At 39.2% G+C, this 19,308-nt stretch overlaps 1 protein-coding gene across 1 annotated transcript in view; it reads right to left on the bottom strand.

Annotated features, from left to right (window-relative positions):
- The window catches only part of NAV3 (neuron navigator 3), a 937,562-nt gene that overhangs the window by 644,952 nt on the left and 273,302 nt on the right, over window positions 1-19,308 (bottom strand). The window lies entirely within an intron of this gene.

Below are 19,308 nucleotides of genomic sequence, written 5' to 3'. Positions count from 1 at the left end.
AGCCCTCTTTACGACAAAGACCTGAAAAACCAAGTGAAATGAGTATGTTTGTGACAAGCTGGGAGCCCTAAGCATCAAAGGCAAGCTTAGACAACGAGCTGAGGGGCAAGGGAAGAAAGAGACGTTCAGAAGTGGAGAGGAGTAACCGGACCTTAATTGTGGGGAGCCCTCAGGCACCATTCCTGGAGCAGCAGCGGCGGAGGGCTAGTACTAGTGTTCGGCCACAGTTTCCTCAGGGAGAAGCAGCCAGCCGCAAAGCCTACTCACACCTCCAGAACCTGAGGAGAACGGCGCTCTCGGCAAAAGCTAAGTACTTGCGTATATTTTACCACACCCCCCCACCACCCCCAAGCCGGTTTCAGCGGCTGAATCCCTGGGCTTGAGATGGGGCCTGTTAAGCACCTAGAGCCATCCTCCCAACTTTGGGGAAGGAAAGAATTTGCAATTGGGGGGAAAAGATAAAGTGCTAGCTCCATTAATTGGGGGAGCTCAGGACAGAAGCGGCTCCTGTCCAGGCATAAACCGTCTGTGGTCCTTGAGCACCTTTCCCTTCTGCATGGACCGGTGTGGGCCTATTTCAGGAGAATAGGCCCTTGTTGGCAAACTCCAAGCATTTCAGCTGTGCAGTGGAGAGGTGGGTGCTTGACGTTTGACATTGCTTTGCCTATTAAACAAGGTCCTCACCTACCCACATCAGGGACTTAAGGGCTGGGAGCTCCACTCAGGTCACCCAGCCACCTGCGACAGGGGTCCAAAGATGACTGGTACATCCCAATCCTTACAACCAAAAGCTTTGGGTGTCCATGGTCCGTCTGCAGAACCTACCCACCACCAGCATGCTTTAGGGAACAGGGACGCGTTTTCCTCAGAGATACTCGGGGGTCAGTTCTCAGCCCCCTGCCTTGTTCAGAGCATGACCCCTGCTGCAATAAGATACCAGTATATACGCCAATCACCCCTGCTCCTCTAAGACTGTAGGACAGAGCCTGTACCACACACTTGATGATCAGCTACCTGGAAACCTGAGCTGAATTCATGCAAGAAAACTGAATGGACTCCTAGACTGATATACCTGATAACAGCTCTAGCCAGCTGAGGACAGGGCACAAGAGCTCCAAAGGTGAAAATAATCAAGCTAGCTCACTCAAGCAACCCATAGGGGTATATCAAAACAAAACAAAGCAAGAAGCTACGACACAGTAAGCAAGCATAAACTAATACAGTAACTTATAGATAGCTCGGGGACAACAGTCAATATCAAGTCACATAAAGAAACAGACCATAATCACCTCAACAGACTCTCAAAACAAAGAATACAGGGATCTTCTAGATGAAAGTGCATTCCTGGATTTACCGGATGCAGAATACAAAAGTTTAATATACAGAACCCTTCAAGACATCAGGAAGGAAATGAGGCAATACACAGAACAAGCCAAGGAACACACAGATAAAGCAACTGAAGAAATTAGAAAGATTATTCAGGAACATAATTAGAAGTTTAATAAGCTGGAAAAATCCATAGACAGACAGCAATCAGAAACTCAGAAGACTAACAACAAAATTACAGAATTAGACAACTCAGTAGAAAGTCAGAGGAGCAGAATTGAGCAAGTAGAAGCCAGAATTTCTGAACTCGAAGATGAATCACTTGGTGATAATATATTTAAAGAAAAATCAGATAAAAGAATTAAAAAAAATGAAGAAACCTTAAGAATCATGTGGGACTCTATCAAGAGAAATAACCTGTGAGTGATTGGAGTACCAGAACCAGGGATAACAGAAAATAAAGAGACAATTGTGGAAGATTTGTTGGCAGAAAACTTCCCTGATATTATGAAAGATGAGAAGATATCTACCCAGGATGCTCATTGAACTCCACATAAGATAGATCTGAAAAGAAAGTCACCAAGAGATATTATAATCAAACTTGCCCAAACCAAAGATAAACAGAGAATTATAAGAGCAGCGAGGGATAAATGAAAAGTCACCCACAAAGGAGACCCAATAAGAATAAGCTTGGACTACTCACAGAAATCATGCAGGCAAGAAGGCAATGGGATGACATATTTTAAAAATTGAAGGAAAAAAAATGCCTGCCAAGAATCATATATCTAGCAAAACTGTCTCAAATATGAAGGTGAAATTAAGACATTTCCAGATAAACACAAGTTGAGGGAATTCATAAAAACCAAACCAAAACTTCAAGAAATACTAAAGGGAGTTCTTTGGTTAGAATAAAAGAAATACTAAAGGGAGTTCTTTGGTTCGATAATATCAGGTATCAACCCAAGACTAGAACACTGGGCAGAGCAACCAGAAGTCAACTCAGACAGGGAAATCCAAAAAAGAAAAGCAAGTTTATTAAAAAAAAAAAAAAAGCCCCAAACAGGTTAACAGCGATGTTATTATATAAAAGAAGACAACATTAAAATAATAAAGAGGGACTAAAAAAATGTAAGCATACACTTTCCATATGGAGAGGAAGATATGACGATACAAAGAAATAAAGTTAGTTTTAAATTTAGAAAAATAAGGGTAAATAATAAGGCAACCACAAAGGAGACAAACTATCCTCCTCATCAAAATAAAATACAAGGGAAAAATACAGACTCAGCAGAAACAAAATCAACAACAACAAATATGAGGAAAGGACAATATATAAAGAAAATCTACTCAGCACGTAAAATTAAGTGGAAAAAAGAAACTATCAACAACACACAAAAAAAGACATCAAAATGATAGCACTAAATTATCCATAATTACCCTGAATGGAAATGGACTAAATGCACCAATAAAGAGACAGAGAGTGGCAGAATGGATTAAAAAACAAGATCCTCTATATGCTGTCTACAAGTGACACACCTTAGACTTAGAGACACAAGCAAACTAAAACTCAAAGGATGGAAAAAAATATATCAAGCAAACAACAATCAAAAAAGAGCAGGAGTGGCAATACTACTTTCTGACAAAATAGACTTTAAAGTTAAATCCATTAGAAAGGATAAGGAAGGACACTATATAATGATTATAGGGACAATACACCAAGAAGACATACCCATATTAAATATTTATGTACCCAATGACAGGGCTGCAAGATATACAAAACAAACTCTATCAGCACTGAAAAGTGAGATAGACACCTCCACAATAATAGTAGGAGACTTCAACACACCACTTTCAGTGAAGGACAGGACATTCACAGAAAGAAGCTCAGTAAAGAAACGGAAGATCTAAATGCCACAATCAACCAACTTGACCTCGTAGGCATATACAGAACATTCTACCCAACAGGAACCAAGTATACTTCCTTTTCTAGTGCACATGGAACATTCTCTAGAATAGACCACATATTAGGTCATAAAACAAGCCTTAGCAGAACCCAAAACATTGAAATATTACAAAGCATCTTCTCTGACCATAAGGCCATAAAAGTGCAAATCAGTAACAGGAAAAGCAGGAAAAAGAAATCAAACACTTGGAAACTGAACAATACTCTGCTTAAAAAAGACTGGATTATAGAAGGCATTAAGGATGGAATAATGAAACTCAGAGAATCCAATGAGAATAAAAACAATTCGTATCAGAACCTCTGGGGCACAGCAAAAGCGGTGCTCAAAGGCCAGTTTATATCAATAAATGCACACATCCAAAAAGAAGAAAGGGCCAAAATCAAAGAATTATCCCTACAACTTGAACAAATAGAGAGCAACAAAAGAAACCCACAGTCACCAGAAGAAAACAAATTATAAACATTAGAGCTGAACTAAATGAAATAGAAAACAGAAAAACAATTGAAAGAATTAACAAGACCAAAAGCTGGTTTTTTGAAAAAATCAACAAAATTGATAAACCACTGGCCAAACTGACAAAAGAAAAACAGGAGAGGAAGCAAATAACACAAATAAAAAATAAGAGGGGTGATATTACAACAGACCCAACTGAAATTAAAAGAATCATATCAGGTTACTATGAAAAATTATATTCAAATTTGAAAACATAAAAGAAATCGATGAATTCCTAGAAACACACTACCTACCTAAACTAACACAAACAGAGATAGAACAACTAAACGGACCCATAACAAAAGAAGAGATTGAAAAGGTAATCAAAAAGCTCCCAACAAAAAAAAAGCCCTGGTCCGGATGGCTTCACTGCAGAGCTCTACCAAACATTCAGAGAAGAGTTAACACCACTACTACTAAAGGTATTTCAGAGCATAGAAAAGGATGGAAGACTACAAAACTCAGTCTATGACGCCACCATATCCCTGATACCAAAACCAGGTAAAGATACCACAAGAAAAGAAAATTATAGACCTATATCCCTCATGAACGTAGATGCAAAAATCCTCAACAAAATTCTAGCCAATAGAATTCAACAACAAATCAAAAACATAATTCATCATGACTGAGTGGGATTCATACCAGGTATGCAGGGATGGTTCACCACTAGAAAAACAATTAATGTAATCTACCACATAAATAAAACAGAAGACAAGAATCACATGATTTTATCAATTGATGCAGAAAAGGCATCTGACAAAGTTCAACACCCATTCATGATAAAAACTCTCAGCAAAAATAGGAATAGAAGGAAAACTCCTCAACATAAAAAAGGGCATTTATACAAAGCCAACAGCCAACATCATCCTAAATGCGGAAAGCCTGAAAGCATTCCCACTGAGATCCAGAACCAGACAAGGAGGCCCTTTATCACCACTCTTATTCAACATTGTGTTGGAGGTCCTAGCCAGACCAATTAGGCTAGATGAAGAAATAAAGGGCATCCAGATTGGCAAGGAAGAAGTCAAAGTATCTCTATTTGTAGATGACATGATCTTATACACAGAAAACCCTAAGGAATCCTCAAGAAAACTACTGAAACTAATAGAAGAGTTCAGCAGAGTATTGGGATACAAGATAAACATACAAAAATCAGTTGGATTCCTCTACACCAACAAAAAGAACATAGAAGACGAAATCACCAAATCAATGCCATTTACAGTAGCCCCCAAGAAGATAAAATACTTAGGAATAAATCTTACCAGAGATGTAAAAGACTTATACAAAGAAAACTACAGCACACTTGTACAAGAAACCAAAAGAGACTTACGTAAGTGGAAGAACATACTTTGCTTGTGGATAGGAAGACTTAACATTATAAAAATGTCTATTCTATCAAAAGCAATCTATACATTTAATGCAATTCCGATCCAAATACCAAAGACATTCTTTAATGAGATGGAGAAACAAATCACCAACTTCATATGGAAGGCAAAGAGGCCCTAGATAAATAAGGCATTACTGAAAAAGAACAAAGTGGGAGGCCTTACTTGACCTGATTTTAGAACCTATTATACCGCCACAGTACTCAAAACAGCCTGGTACTGGTACAACAACAGATACATGGACCGATGGAACAGAATTGAGAATCCACACAGAAATCCATCCACATATGAGCAGTTGATATTTGACAAAGGCCCCAAAACAGTTAAATGGGGAAAAGACAGTCTTTTTAGCAAATGGTGCTGGCATAACTGGATATTCATCTGCAAAAAAATGAAACAAGACCCATACCTCACTCCACGCACAAAAACTAACTCAAAATGGATCAAAGACCTAAATATAAAATCTAAAATGATAAAGATCATGGAAGAAAAAATAGGGACAATGTTAGGAGCCCTAAAAGATGGCATAAAGAGTATACAAAACATTATTAAGAATGCAGAAGAAAAATTAGATAACTGGGAGCTCCTAAAAATCAAACACCTATGCTCATCCAAAGACTTCACCAAAAGAATAAAAAGACTACCTACAGACTGGGAAAAAGTTTTTAGCTATGACATTTCTGATCAGCACCTGATCTCTAAAATCTACATGATACTGCAAAAACTCAACTACAAAAAGACAAATAACCCAATTAAAAAATCAGCAAAAGATATGAATAGACACTTCACTAAAGAAGACATTCAGGTAGCCAACAGATATATGAGGAAATGTTCATGAACATTAGCCATTAGAGAAATGAAAATCAAAACTACAATAAGATTTCATCTCACTCCAACAAGGCTGGCATTAATCCAAAAAACACAAAATAATAAATGTTGGAGAGGCTGTGGAGAGATTGGAACACTTACACACTGTTGGTGGTGGGAATGTCAAATGGTACAACCACTTTGGAAATCGATTTGGTGCTTCCTTAAAAAGCTAGAAATAGAACTACCATACGACCCAGCAACCCCATTCCTTGGAATACATCCTAGAGAAATAAGAGCCTTTACACAAATAGATATGTGTACGCTCATGTTCACTGCAGCACTGTTTATGACAGCAAAAAGATGGAAGCAACCAAGATGCCCATCAACAGATGAATGGATAAATAAATTATGGTATATTCACACAATGGAATACTACGCATTGATAAAGAACAGTGATGAATCAGTGAAACATTTCATAACATGGAGGAACCTGGAAGGCATTATGCTGAGTGAAATCAGTCAGTTGCAAAACGACAAATGTTGTATAAGACCACTATTATTAGAACTTGAGAAAAAGTTTAACATGAGAAGAAAACATTCTTTTGTGGGGGGAGGTAGGGAGGGTGGGAGAGGGGCATTCACTAATTAGATACTAGATAGTAGAGAGTAGATAAGAACTGCTTTAGGTGAAGGGAAAGATAACACACAATACAGCAGAGGTCAGCACAACTGGACTAAAGCAAAAGCAAAGCAGTTTCCTGAATAAACTGAATGCTTCGAAGGCCAGCATAGCAGGGGCAGGGGTCTGGGGACCATGGTTTCAGGGGACATCTAAGTCAATCGGCATAATAAAATCTATTATGAAAATATTCCGCATCCCACTTTGAAGAGTGGCGTCTGGGGTCTTAAATGCCAGCAAGCAGCCATCTAAGTTGCATCAATTGGTCTCAACCCATCTGGATCAAAGAAGAATGAAGAAGACCAAGGACACAAGGCGATTATGAGCCCAAGAGACAGAAAGGGCCACATGAACCAGAGACTACATCAGCCTGAGACCAAAAGAACTAGATGGTACCCGGCTACAACCGATGACTGCCCTGACAGGGAACACAACAGAGAACCCCTGAGGGAGCAGGAGAGCAGTGGGATGCAGACCCCAAATTCTCATAAGACCAGACTTAATGGTCTGACTGAGACTGGAAGGACCCCGGTGGTCACGGCCCCCAGACCTTCTATTGGCCCAGGTCAGGAACCATTCCTCAAGCCAACTCTTCAGACATGGATTGAACTGGACAATGGGTTGGAGAGGGATGCTGGTGAGGAGTGAACTTCTTGGATCAGGTGGACCTTGAGACTGTGTTGGCATCTCCTGCCTGGCGGGGAGATGAAAGGGTGGAGGGGGTTAGAAGCTGGTGAAATGGACACGAAAAGAGAGAGTGGAGGGAGAGAGCAGGCTCTCATTAGGGGGAGAGTAATTGGGAGTGTGTAGCAAAGGTGTATATGGGTTTTTGTGTGAGAGACTGACTTGATTTGTAAATTTTCCCTTAAAGCACAATAAAATTTTTTTTTAAGTTATTATTTAGGAGCCTAGCCCACTTTGTGAAGCAAGGGGGAGGTGATTGGTGTAAATGAACAACCCATTGGTATTACAGTTAACAGAGTCCCTGGGAGGCAAAAATAGTTAACTCACTAGCCTGCTAACCAAAAGGTTGGCAGTTCATGTCCATCCACAGATACCTCAGAAGAAAGGCCTGATGATCTACTTCTGAAAAATCAGCCATTAAAAACCCTACGGAGCATGGTTGTACTTTGACAGACATGTGGTTAGCATGAATTGGATGCAGTTAACACTCAAACCAAAACCCACCACTGTCAAGTCGATTCTGACTCCTAGTGACTCTACAGGACAGAGTAGAACTGCCCTATAGGGTTTCCAAGGTTGCAAATCTTTACAGAAGCAGACTGCCACAACTTTCTCTGGAGCCAGTTAACACAGTAAAGTATTATTAATGTTAGCATCCATGAAGCGCCAATAGACACTCCATAAATACACAAATATACAATGAATTCAACTAAAATAGTCTATTGTTTAAATATGGTTTCTATTCCTTCTAAAAACAAAATACTATGTTAAAATTCAATATATAAAACACATAAAAGCAGAATTACTCACTTGGGTGAGTCAAAATTTCATCCCTATCTCTGAAACAATGACTTATCTAAACATGGCTAGTTTACTGGAATATAGTAAGCAATATCTAGAACCTCGTGGATGTACTATAGAATATCCTTAGACAACAGCTATACCCACTGGACACCAAGGAACTGCTTTGTTATTATCCTAAAATGTACATAAGAAATTGACTCTAAACATACAGTGTAGCATCACTAATCTTTAAATGTGGTATTGTATCCATATTTAAGGTGAGATGTACTGAGCACCAACTCTCTTTCTCTGAAGAAGCTCTCCTCCAGGAAATTGGCAGGCTGAACCATGGCGTAGGATGAGGCACTACATCCAATATAATCCTGGAAAGAAACTCCATCCACCCTGGGGCTACAGTAAAGAATACAGAGGGTTGGTTTACTAGTTCTACTTCCACTTTTTTTTCCCTTTTTCCCTCACTCCCAAATAAAGAAGCCCTTTACCTTTTGGGGAGCATGCTGTTATGAGTGCTTTAACTGTTTATTAAATGCAGATGGGAGAGAGGAATCTAAAATGGGCTGCTATGAATTGAGTCAACCAGAAGTCACTCGACACTTGTGCTTCCGGGCCTCACAATAAATCAGGTGATGGGAAGGGAGTAATACTCTGCTCCTCGACTCACATTCTGGCCTCTACCCACAGAGGAGTGCCTACGTCCAACTATTTAGCCCACCCTCCACCCAGCAGCTACAAGCTATTGAGTGTTTCCTAAGTTAACGCATTGCTCCAAATGCCTTACATAATTTTCAATACTCCCAGTAATTTTATGAAATAATTCAGAAAAGGAAACTAAGGGAAGAGAGAGGCTGTGTAATTTTACAAAGTGCCAGAGCGAAGAATCAAACTTAGTCTTATTCTGGAGCCTCTGCTCTTAACTATCTGTTACGCTACTCTTTATAAGACTGTAGTGAAATAAGTTCCATTATGTGCCCTTTTGCTTTGATTCTTTGGAAAAACAGCCTGAGGGATTTTTTACCTTAGCCCTGAGGAGCTACCTTTACCCTAGTTTTCTATCCTAGAGGATTTGTTACTTTTGTCCAGATTGATTGGCATTTCCTGGGTAAACTGCAAAGAATGACACTTTCTGCCAGGCCCTGGGCTGCAGCCTGCCCTGTGATTGGTATGCACCTTGTAGGGCTTGGTCAATTATATTACGCAAATGAAGTGACTATGCAAATGAGGTACCTGTGGCCTGCCAAGAGGGGATTGGTCAGTTCATGGCCCTGGTGGGAGTGGCAAGCCTTGAAATTGACAAAGAATTTGTATATTTAAGCAGCCAGCCTCACAGGGGTTTTTAGAGACAGAAGTAGGAAGAGAAGCAAAAGGAAGAAGAGGAAGAAGAAGAGAGAGAAGGAAGGCAAGGAACCTGTTAAAAGAGCTGTAACATGATCAAGGGCTGTAACACTGAAGACAGCAACAGGCTGAGAAGGAGCCCAGTGGCAAAGCTGGCTGTGACAGATGGCATGACCAAGAGGAGCCTGTGCTGAGGGAGCTGAGAGGAGCCTCTGCTGACAGGGCAGAGAGAAGCCCGTCTTGAGGGGACTGAGAGGAGCCTGCCCTGACAGGGCCGAGACGGACCATTCCTAAGGGGGCTGAGAGGAGCCCGTCCTCAGGGGGTCAAGAGGAGCCCGTCCTAAGGCCAAAAAGAGGCCTGTTCTGAGGGAGACCTGCACCGCTGAGAGAGCTGTCCTGCACTGAAGAAAAGAAACTTTGCCTGCATGCTTCCTAATCCTGATCCCAAGCTATACCCTGTTGCTTCCTCAATAAATCCCTTAACTGTTTAAGTATGGTCTGTGAGTTCTGAGTGCCATTCCAACAGATTATCAAACCCAGGAGTGACATAGAGAGTGCCATGGGAGGAATGGTTAGTGTCAGAATCGGTAAAAAGTTTGGAGAGTGGAGGTATGTCTGACCCCCACCTCACAGGGATCAGCCTCAGGCTGATCTTGATTCACATTATCCCCACGGAAGTTAGACAAGTTCTGACGATATTACCAACCTCCCCCCGCCCCCCCCGCCCCAACACCATTTTACAAAGATCCTCCCAAAGACATAGTTGCTAGTCTGATTGATCAGGTCATGAGTGATATAGCGGATTGTGTTTTATTAGTGGGCAGGGTTGCTTTCCACTAAAGACAGGGTCGTGGGCACGATCATTTCTTTTCCATTATATTGTTCATTTGTAACAAGCTCAGCTAAGAGGATCCTCTTCTTTGGGCAGGCTCAGAGCAGGTTCTCTCTGTCCATCATTATCCACATAACTAACCTGGCCAGTACTTTCAGGCCTGCTCGATGGAGTGACACTTCCAGCTTTATGGAACTAGAAAACCTAGATTTGGCTTCTTCTGGGCCTATACTTCTTCTGGATCATCTCAAAGATGATCTGCTTTAGAAGAGTTTGGGGACACTTGCACACATACTCCGTTTATAAAGTTAGTCTCTGCTCTCACTTGGCCAATGTTTTGTGTCTACATAGGTCTGGAAGAGGTGAGGAATGAACAGGGGGATTCTGAAAGAAACCCATCCCAGATTCCACACACCAGACCTGATTCAACAAATGTCTCATAGTGTATTTTGTCTGTTTTTTCATGAATTAGATGAAGGTAGGAGATCGAAAGAGGTGCTGGCAATTCTTTCAACAACTTGGGACAATGCTAGCTGCAGAGGCCCTCAACAGTAGGGAGGTAGGTAGTGGGTGGTAGCAGCAGCTATTCCTATGTATGGGTCACCCATCAATTGAGTGCTTATATGTTAGGACCAGTCATACTGAGCAAGTGTTGAAATTACCATTCTCCTGGGCATGCACTTTGGATATCCAAAAATTAAATAGGAATGAGTAAAAAGAAGAGAAAAATTCTTGAAAACTCTAAATTCCAAGCAACTGCGCTAACAAGAGTCCAAAAGCTGACTGAAACAAACACATTGTATGCTACCAGACCTCAGTGACTAGGAACTCAGCTGCTAACCAAAAGGTCAGCAGTTGGAATCCACCAGCCACTCCTTGGAAACCCTATAAGGCCATTCTACTCTATATTATAGGGTCGCTTTATGAGTTGGAATCAACTCAATGGCAATGGCTTTGTTTGGCTTTTAGATACAGAATGTCTTACTTTAGTTTTCCACAGAGAAGACCCTAAAACAAAGATTCCAGTGCAAGTAGTTTATTTGGCTGAGGATTCTAGAAAATATTGGGAGGGAGGTCAGGCAGGGAGACAGGAACTAAAAAAAAAAAAAAAAAAAACTTAGAAGACAGAAAATAAAGGATGCCTTACCAAGCACGTTACCATGGTGGGTAACTAAAGCTCAGCACTGCTAGACAGCACTCAAAAATGTTCTCTACGGCAGCGCTTTTCAAATAACAGGCACTAGAATCCCCTGGGGATTTTGCTCAAATGCAGATTCTGTTTGTAAGTCTACGGTGGGGCCTGAGACTGCATTTCTTATAAGCTTCCAGATGATACTGATGCTGCTGGTCCTTAAAACACACTTTCAGGGTCAAAGATTTAGACGGTTTTTCTGTTTATTTTCTTTTTCATTCAAATTTTCCAAATTTGCATGCAGAAGAGACTAAGTTCCTTATGTCCACTGCTTTTGAAACATATCATTAAATCTGCTTAGTTTCATATAACTCTTATCCTGGGCATTTCAACAAGCTTTGAATATTTAACTCTCTACCAAAAAAAAAAAAAATTTTTATTGTTTTTTACCCCAAGTACTTTCATTGAGTTGCCATCTCCTTGCCCCAGAAGCTTTCTAAACTTGTTAACAGATCCTTCTCAGCCCTCAATCTAAGTCCTTTTGAAGCAGTCATGCTCTTAAAAAAAAAAATTTTTTTTTTTTAAAGAATATATCATCAGTCCAAATTATGTATTTACTGAATAACACCAGTCTTAGAGACATTTGGTCAGTCCCACTGTAAGGAAACCACGTAAAATTCTGTCCACCCTGCCCTAGTGCTATTAAATCAAATGGCCCTGCTCACCAGCATGCAGTCTGATGCTCACAAAAACAAACTGGACATGTCAGCCTACTCCCAGCTTGTTTCTGACTCTTTTCCTCTGCTAATACCCTTGTTTTTTGGTTTTTGTTTTGTTTTGTTTTTTTAATTGTATTTCTGGTGAAAATTTACACAGTAAATTAAGTTCCCATTTAATAATTTCTATACATATCATTTAGTGTCACTGGTTACATTTTTTAAGAATGTGTCAGCGTTCTCATTGCTTCCATTCTGGTTGTTCTGTTTCCATTAATCGAACTTCCCTGCCCCTACTTACCTTCTTTGCTTTAGGGTAAATATTGAGTGTTTGGATTCACATAGATGATTATCTAAAAGGAACACAGTTCTCACGGGTGAAACTGTTTCTGACAATCAGCACTCCTGTGGTTCTTGCACACATGGGTCCTTCCCCACCTGGCTACCTCACAGCAAGCTTTCTGGAATTGCAGTCCTCCTGGTTATTCTTACCTGAAGCCTCAAGAGAGGCAAACAGACATCACTGAATTATTGTTTTAATTTTTGTGTTATTCAGAAGAACTGTCTGCTGGCTGGCTACCATTACTGAACATTTTGACCAAAGATTCTATAGAAGAATTCTGATCAAAGTGGGGAAAACGCACAACAGAATTTTAAATTCTCCTGGAATCCAGATTTTCTGGAGCCATGGAGGCTAGAGGAACCCCTGAAACTATTTCCCTGAGATAACTTTAAACCTTAAACCAAAGACATCTCCTTATGCCTTCTTAAAAGCATACAATAACTTAGCTTAATAAAGAATGTCTTCCTTGAGCATGGTGCTCTTTTAAAATCTCTTTTTATGGGATCAAATGGACAACAACAACTCAAAAGATTAGATAGGAAACTTAGGGGCAGTGAGTTTATGTTAATTCATGAAGAACAACACGAAAAAGGAGGGTGAGGATGGTTGCACAATGCAAAGAATGTATTCAGCGTCACTGAATTGTACATGTAGGAATTGTTGAACTGGTGTACGTTCTGTCATATATATTCTCAACAACAACAAAAATAAATTATTTTTACAAAAGTATTATTCTGAACAAAGTAAAAAAAATGTGGTTGTGTTATATCCATATATATATATATATATAGTCATAGTCAAATGAAGAATATTCCCAGCTCCTTTTATAAGCAGCTTAAAAGAAAAGCTGACAGTGAAATAATTGGAAATTCAAAGAAGGCCACAAAATACACACTATTTTCTTTAGAAAACTATGTATAATAGAGCCCTAGTGGCACACTGTTTAAGCATTTAACAGTTAACAAAAAGGTTGGCAGTTCGAATCCACCAGCTACTCCCTAAAAACCCTATGGGGCAGCTCTACTCTCTCCTATAGGGTTGCTATGAATCAGAACCCACTTGACAGCAATTGGTTTATACATACAATAAAGATGTAAAAATCCAATGATATATGTGTCGAGTTGTAAAAGCAAATTGGTGCATTAGCATATTCTGTCTTTTAAATTTCCTGCATTGAGTATACATACAGTTTTTCAATGTTATCTTAGAAGAAATAAGTTATCTAATTATTACATTATGAAATGAAAAGAGCAAGAACTAGGCATTAAAATAAAGACAAGAGAAAGTGACTTGAGAAGAAACAAGAATTAAAGCTTACTAAGCTTATATGAATTATGGTGTTGGCAAAGAATACTGAATATATCATGGACTGCCAGAAGAAAAAACAAATCTGTCTTAGAAGAAGTACAGCCAGAATGCTCCTTAGAAGCGAGGATGGCAAGACTTGTCTCACGTAATTTGGACATGTTATCAGGAGGGGCCAGTCCTTGGAGAAGGAAATCATGTTTGGTAAAGTAGAGGATCATCGAAAAAGAGGATGACCATCAAAAAGATGGACTGACACAGTGGCTGCAACAACCGGCTCAGGCATAACAATGATCGTGAGGATGGCGCAGGACTGGGCAGTGTTTCGTTCTGCTGTACATAGGATCTCTATGAGTCAGAACTGACTTGATGGCATCTAACGACAACAACAAGCTTATATGGAAAGGGCATTGGTGATCCTGTAGTAAAGCGATTGGCTGCTAACTGAAAGGTTGGTGGTTCAAACCCACCATTCGCTATGCAGGAGAAATATGTGGCAGTTTGCTTCTGTAAAAGATTTCAGCCTAGGAAACCCTATGGAGCAGTTCTACTCCGTGCTATAGAGTTGCTTTGAGTTGGAATCGACTCAAAGCCACACAGCAACAACAAGCCTATATGTAGATTATTATAATTTACATCATAATTAATGACAATTAATCATCATAACAACTTACTATTTATTTTCCCTTCCAGATGTTCAAAACTGTATCATATATCTTCAGTCTGTTTATTTTGCCTATTTATGTATGTATATATAAGGTCATTATATATGGTCAAAGACATATGGTCACTATATGTGTTGACATCTTAAATCCGCTAATCAAGGTACAGTGCATGGTTTGGCTTAGAACAAAGGGGTAGAACCATGAAGCATGCTTTTACAGCATACACTTTTAACTATTTCCTGTTCTTTCTGCTATCCCAAATTTGTTTACATCAAAAATGTGTGCTGCCAGGAACAAAAATGACAATGGTCATATAAACCTTCAGAGTCTATTTGAAGACTATATAAGGTATGACAAAGAGGATTCCAACTTCAGATCTAAGAAATTTCTAGAATTACTTCATCACCTCTGTGAAGAAAAGAGCCCACTTTTAGACAGTTGTTTGCAGCATCACATCATAAAAGATGATGAAGCAAGGAAAAAAGTAGCTGCAGTGTTAATTGGTATCACTGTTTAGTATGCCACAATTCCACTACTAGTTTCTTTGGGAACTTGACACTCATATTTGTGCCTGTACATTAATTACAGATTTGTATAATAATATTGGCAGACTAGCCGCTTAGTGTAGCTCAAAATTAAAAATTTGGAGAGGGAGTAAACAGATAATGACTAATCATTTTTGTTGAAACCCCTAGTACAATCCATTCATATTAGCAATCATACCTCAGAATCTTATGATTAATAAAAGATGTGGTTTTGCTTCAGAAATCTCATCCTTCTCCATGGTTCCTTTAATCTATCTCATGCACACTAACAAAAAAAAAGTCAAGCAGATTTATACAAATAGAGTACTACTAATGAGACGATCCTTCAGAAGGATTAAAGAACAAGAGGACTAGCTCTACCCCGGCTAAGCCCTCTCTTCTTTGGTAACCTTTCTTCATATTTTCTCTTAAGAAGACAGATCTTTAATCACTTTCCAACATAAACAACTTCAAGTAGTTCTCAGCACCTGTGAGAATAATCACTACACTTCTTGCCTCTGAAATAATATTATTTTACCATTAAGGCAAGAAAAAGCAACAACAGTCTAAATTAAAAGAATCAATACACTAAAAAAAATAAATAGGAAAATAAGTATCAGGCTAGCCATAAATTGACAAATTAGTTTTACTCTGTGGAGCACTGGCAATCACAAGTGGGTGAAGTTTTCAGTAAATGTATTAAAGTGGCCTATCACAGCTGTATGCAGATGTGTGCACCTGGCCCACACTTCTGATAGATGTCAATTGAGAGAGAACGAACAAAAAATGGTCTATGTGGATAGACACTGATGGAGTGTTCACTGTAACTTGCAGATGATGCTTTCCCTAACCCCCATTTAAACTTGACTTTAAGTCTAACATATCACATGGGCAGCCCTTAATGGGCTTTTTCCATACCAGTATTTCCCTTCTTTATCAATTAATGCAATCATTTCTCTTATTTTACATAACTCTCCACAACCCCAACACTCTCCTTCACTATACCTGAAGTGTGTACCTTCTGAAATAACTGCCATCTCTTATAAAGAAAGACACGATGTACTGAAATGTACCTTGAATATTTTGCATGACAGGGTAAAAATAATGCTGACTAACTGAATATATAAGAGACATGATTTTAAGAAGTGAAAAACTGGGATGGTGTCGATGTTAGACATTTCTATAAAAGTAAAGACCTCTGAATGTATGCAATAAAATCACATGTCTCCGTTTGGTTTAGAGAACAGAGTAACAAAATAATTCTAACGAGACACCAATAGTTATTAGCATTTCTATACAAACAACCCATTGTCATGATTTCAAAATGTGTATGCATCCTGCTACCTTTTTAGCAGTACCTAGTAAATTGTTGACTATGACAAATGCTTTGGTTTAATACACAAAATAATGATGGGGCAATAAGACAGTGTCCCAGGGCTATATGAAGTGGAAACTGCCGCAATTAGACTGGCAGTAAAACCTACTGAGCTCTGCTTTTCAGTTCAAGGTAACAATTAATTACATACCAGTGACATTTATACCTTTCAGTATTCCAGGAGCTTCTGCAGAAATAATTCCACAGAGTAGCAAAATTAGTAGAAAGCAATATACCAACCTCATTGGCACCAAAATGAGAACAAGGGTCAAAAGGTCACGTTTTTAAAAGTAAAATAGCTCATTATGTGCATTCAGGAGTTTTGAGGCACCATAATATTTCCCCATCTGGGACATTTCAGAAGCTGAATGCCAAGAGCAGGATTGTGGGTCAATACTAACTAAAAGTGATAAAAATCACAGGGATCAAAAAGGCAATTGAATTCCACCTAGCCCTGCACTAATCCAAGTTGATTTGAGATGTTTAGAAGTATTCTCTTCAGCTCCTATACGATCCACATCTCTGGTTTATCCATAATGTCAGATAGAACTTGTGAATACCATTTAACTTTCAGGCATATTTTCCTCTGTTCAGATTTAGCAAGGTGATAAGGGATTACTTAAATGAGCCCAAAAAGTCACACACACTTTTGAACTCTTTAATTTCAATTATTAGCATGTATATTCTTGAGGAACTGATAATTATTTCTGTAGGACCAAAACTCTTTGGAAGTGGCAGTAGCTTCCATCTTTGTCGGAAGAAATATTTTCTTAATAAACTGGAAGGGACCAAGCACATGCCTGGGCTATAGTGAAACTGTTCCATAAATGACCTGTCCCCTAACATTCACTTATTCATGTCACTAGAACTGATACAAACTCATATGCTCAGTGTTCTAACAGTTTCTACATAAAAGTAAAAAACAGCATAATAACTATATATACGCATATTTTAAATTAACAACAAAACCTAGTGAATTATTTGTAGACTGAACAAGAGATCAGTTGTAGAGTGGTTGAAAAAATAGGTGCCTACATTCAATCCAGTTTGATGCATCTTGCTTTGAATGTCTAAACACTGTGAAAAGCATGCATTTTCAGTAAAACCAAAAAAAAAAAAGCTTCACCTCTGCATTAAGTCATGAGTTAGGATAAATGCAGTCTATTTCACTGATATGGAACACTGTGCCTGTTAAATTAATTCATTATGAAGGACTACAAGCACTTGAGGTAATTACATGGATGATCTTATCATCTGTACTGGCAATTGTGTGTTGGTAGGGCTGTGCCCAGAGCTTGGTCTACAAAGATTTTATGATGCTATATTTCATTGTTCTCCTTAATTACAAACTCGCAAAAGTGGCATTGAAACTAGGTGTTCCTGCTAACATTCAGCAAATTCAAATCTTAAGAATATATATGTAAGTTTCTGATTCGCTTTCAGCCCTTACATATTAATGCTTCTCTGGGAATAGTCACCCCAGTTGGCCCATTAGAACACTCCATTTTCCTCTTTGATACCGCTCATTAAACGTGTTCACTCCTCCCCCGTCTCTCCACCAAACAGAATGTGAGGCTATAGTGAGATGGAGATCCTCTGGTCCCATACCACCAAGCCATTCTTTTCCATTTACCCCCAGAATTATGGCTCTCCATGGTTTTGTCTAAACTCTATTATTATTAGTACATTCCTATGATCTGACCAGTCCTTGGCGAATTGGTCCTGGAAACTAAGAATCATTACAGACCACTACTTAAAGTCTCACACAAGGAAATTGCAGAATGACTTTTAGAAATCATTCCACTCTTCAGATTGCAATCCCTTTTGTGTTTGAAGAAAATATCACTTATTCAGAAAATGGAACGATTGTACCTACAGAGGTACTTTTATTTCCTGTCAGAGCAGCAGACCCTCCAGCCCACATTAAAAAAAAAAAAAAACCCAAAACTGGTTGTCATCCAGGCGATTTCCACTCATAGTAACCCAACAGGACAGAGTAGAACTGCCCTGTAGGGTTTCTGAGGCTGTAAATCTTTACAGCAACAGACTGCCACATCTTTCTCCCTCAGAGTAGCTGGTAGGTTTCAACTGCCAACCTTTCAATTAGCAGCCGAGCGCTTAACCACTGCACCACCAGGGCTCCTAATCAAGATTAAAACAAAAAACCAAACCCATTGCCATCAAGTCAATTCCAACTCATAGTGACCCTATAGAACAGAGTAGACCTGCCCCACAGGGCTTCCAAGCAGCAGCTGGTGGACTCGAACTGTTGACCTTTTGGTTAGCAGCCAAAGACAACCACTGTGTCACCAGGGCTCACTACAACTCTGTAATACCAACTGCTAACCTATTACTCACCTCCCTCTTCACCCAACCAATAAAAAAAATAGGCAAATTACCATTACATTTAATGACATTTTTAAAATGTAGATGCAGGAAAATGAGTAACAGCTTCTTAGTAATTAAAAAATTCCAGAGCCTGTATTACATTGAAACTTATCCTGCCATCTCTCCTGAATTAACACCCTTTGTGCCAGCAGGGGAAAAAAATAACTAGACATTTGTAACACCAACATCATTCTGGGTAACACACTTACTTGTGCAGAAATTTATATCCACATTGAAGTGAAAATTGATACCAGGCACCTTGGATATTATGGTACTTTGTATTTTCTGAGATTTTCTGCCTCAATTTGTGGCACAGGGATTACTGTAGCCCCCACTCAAGTGACATTGATCATAGTGGCAGAACAAAAATAATAAGCTATCGACTCTGTATAGTTTCTTCTAAGCGTTTTCAAAACCATGAAAGAGCTAGTTGTATTATGGGGCACACAAAGTGACTAGCAATTTTTAAGATAGATAGAAAAACAAACCTTAATCGAGCCCCTTAGGTCCAGGTCTAACTAAAAATCTCCTTTCCATTATCTCATTATTCCT

Source organism: Elephas maximus, chromosome 4 (assembly GCF_024166365.1).
Source record: "Elephas maximus indicus isolate mEleMax1 chromosome 4, mEleMax1 primary haplotype, whole genome shotgun sequence".
NCBI lineage: Eukaryota > Metazoa > Chordata > Mammalia > Proboscidea > Elephantidae > Elephas > Elephas maximus.
Note: the sequence above shows the minus strand (reverse complement) of the source record. Positions and strands in the feature narration are given on the sequence as shown.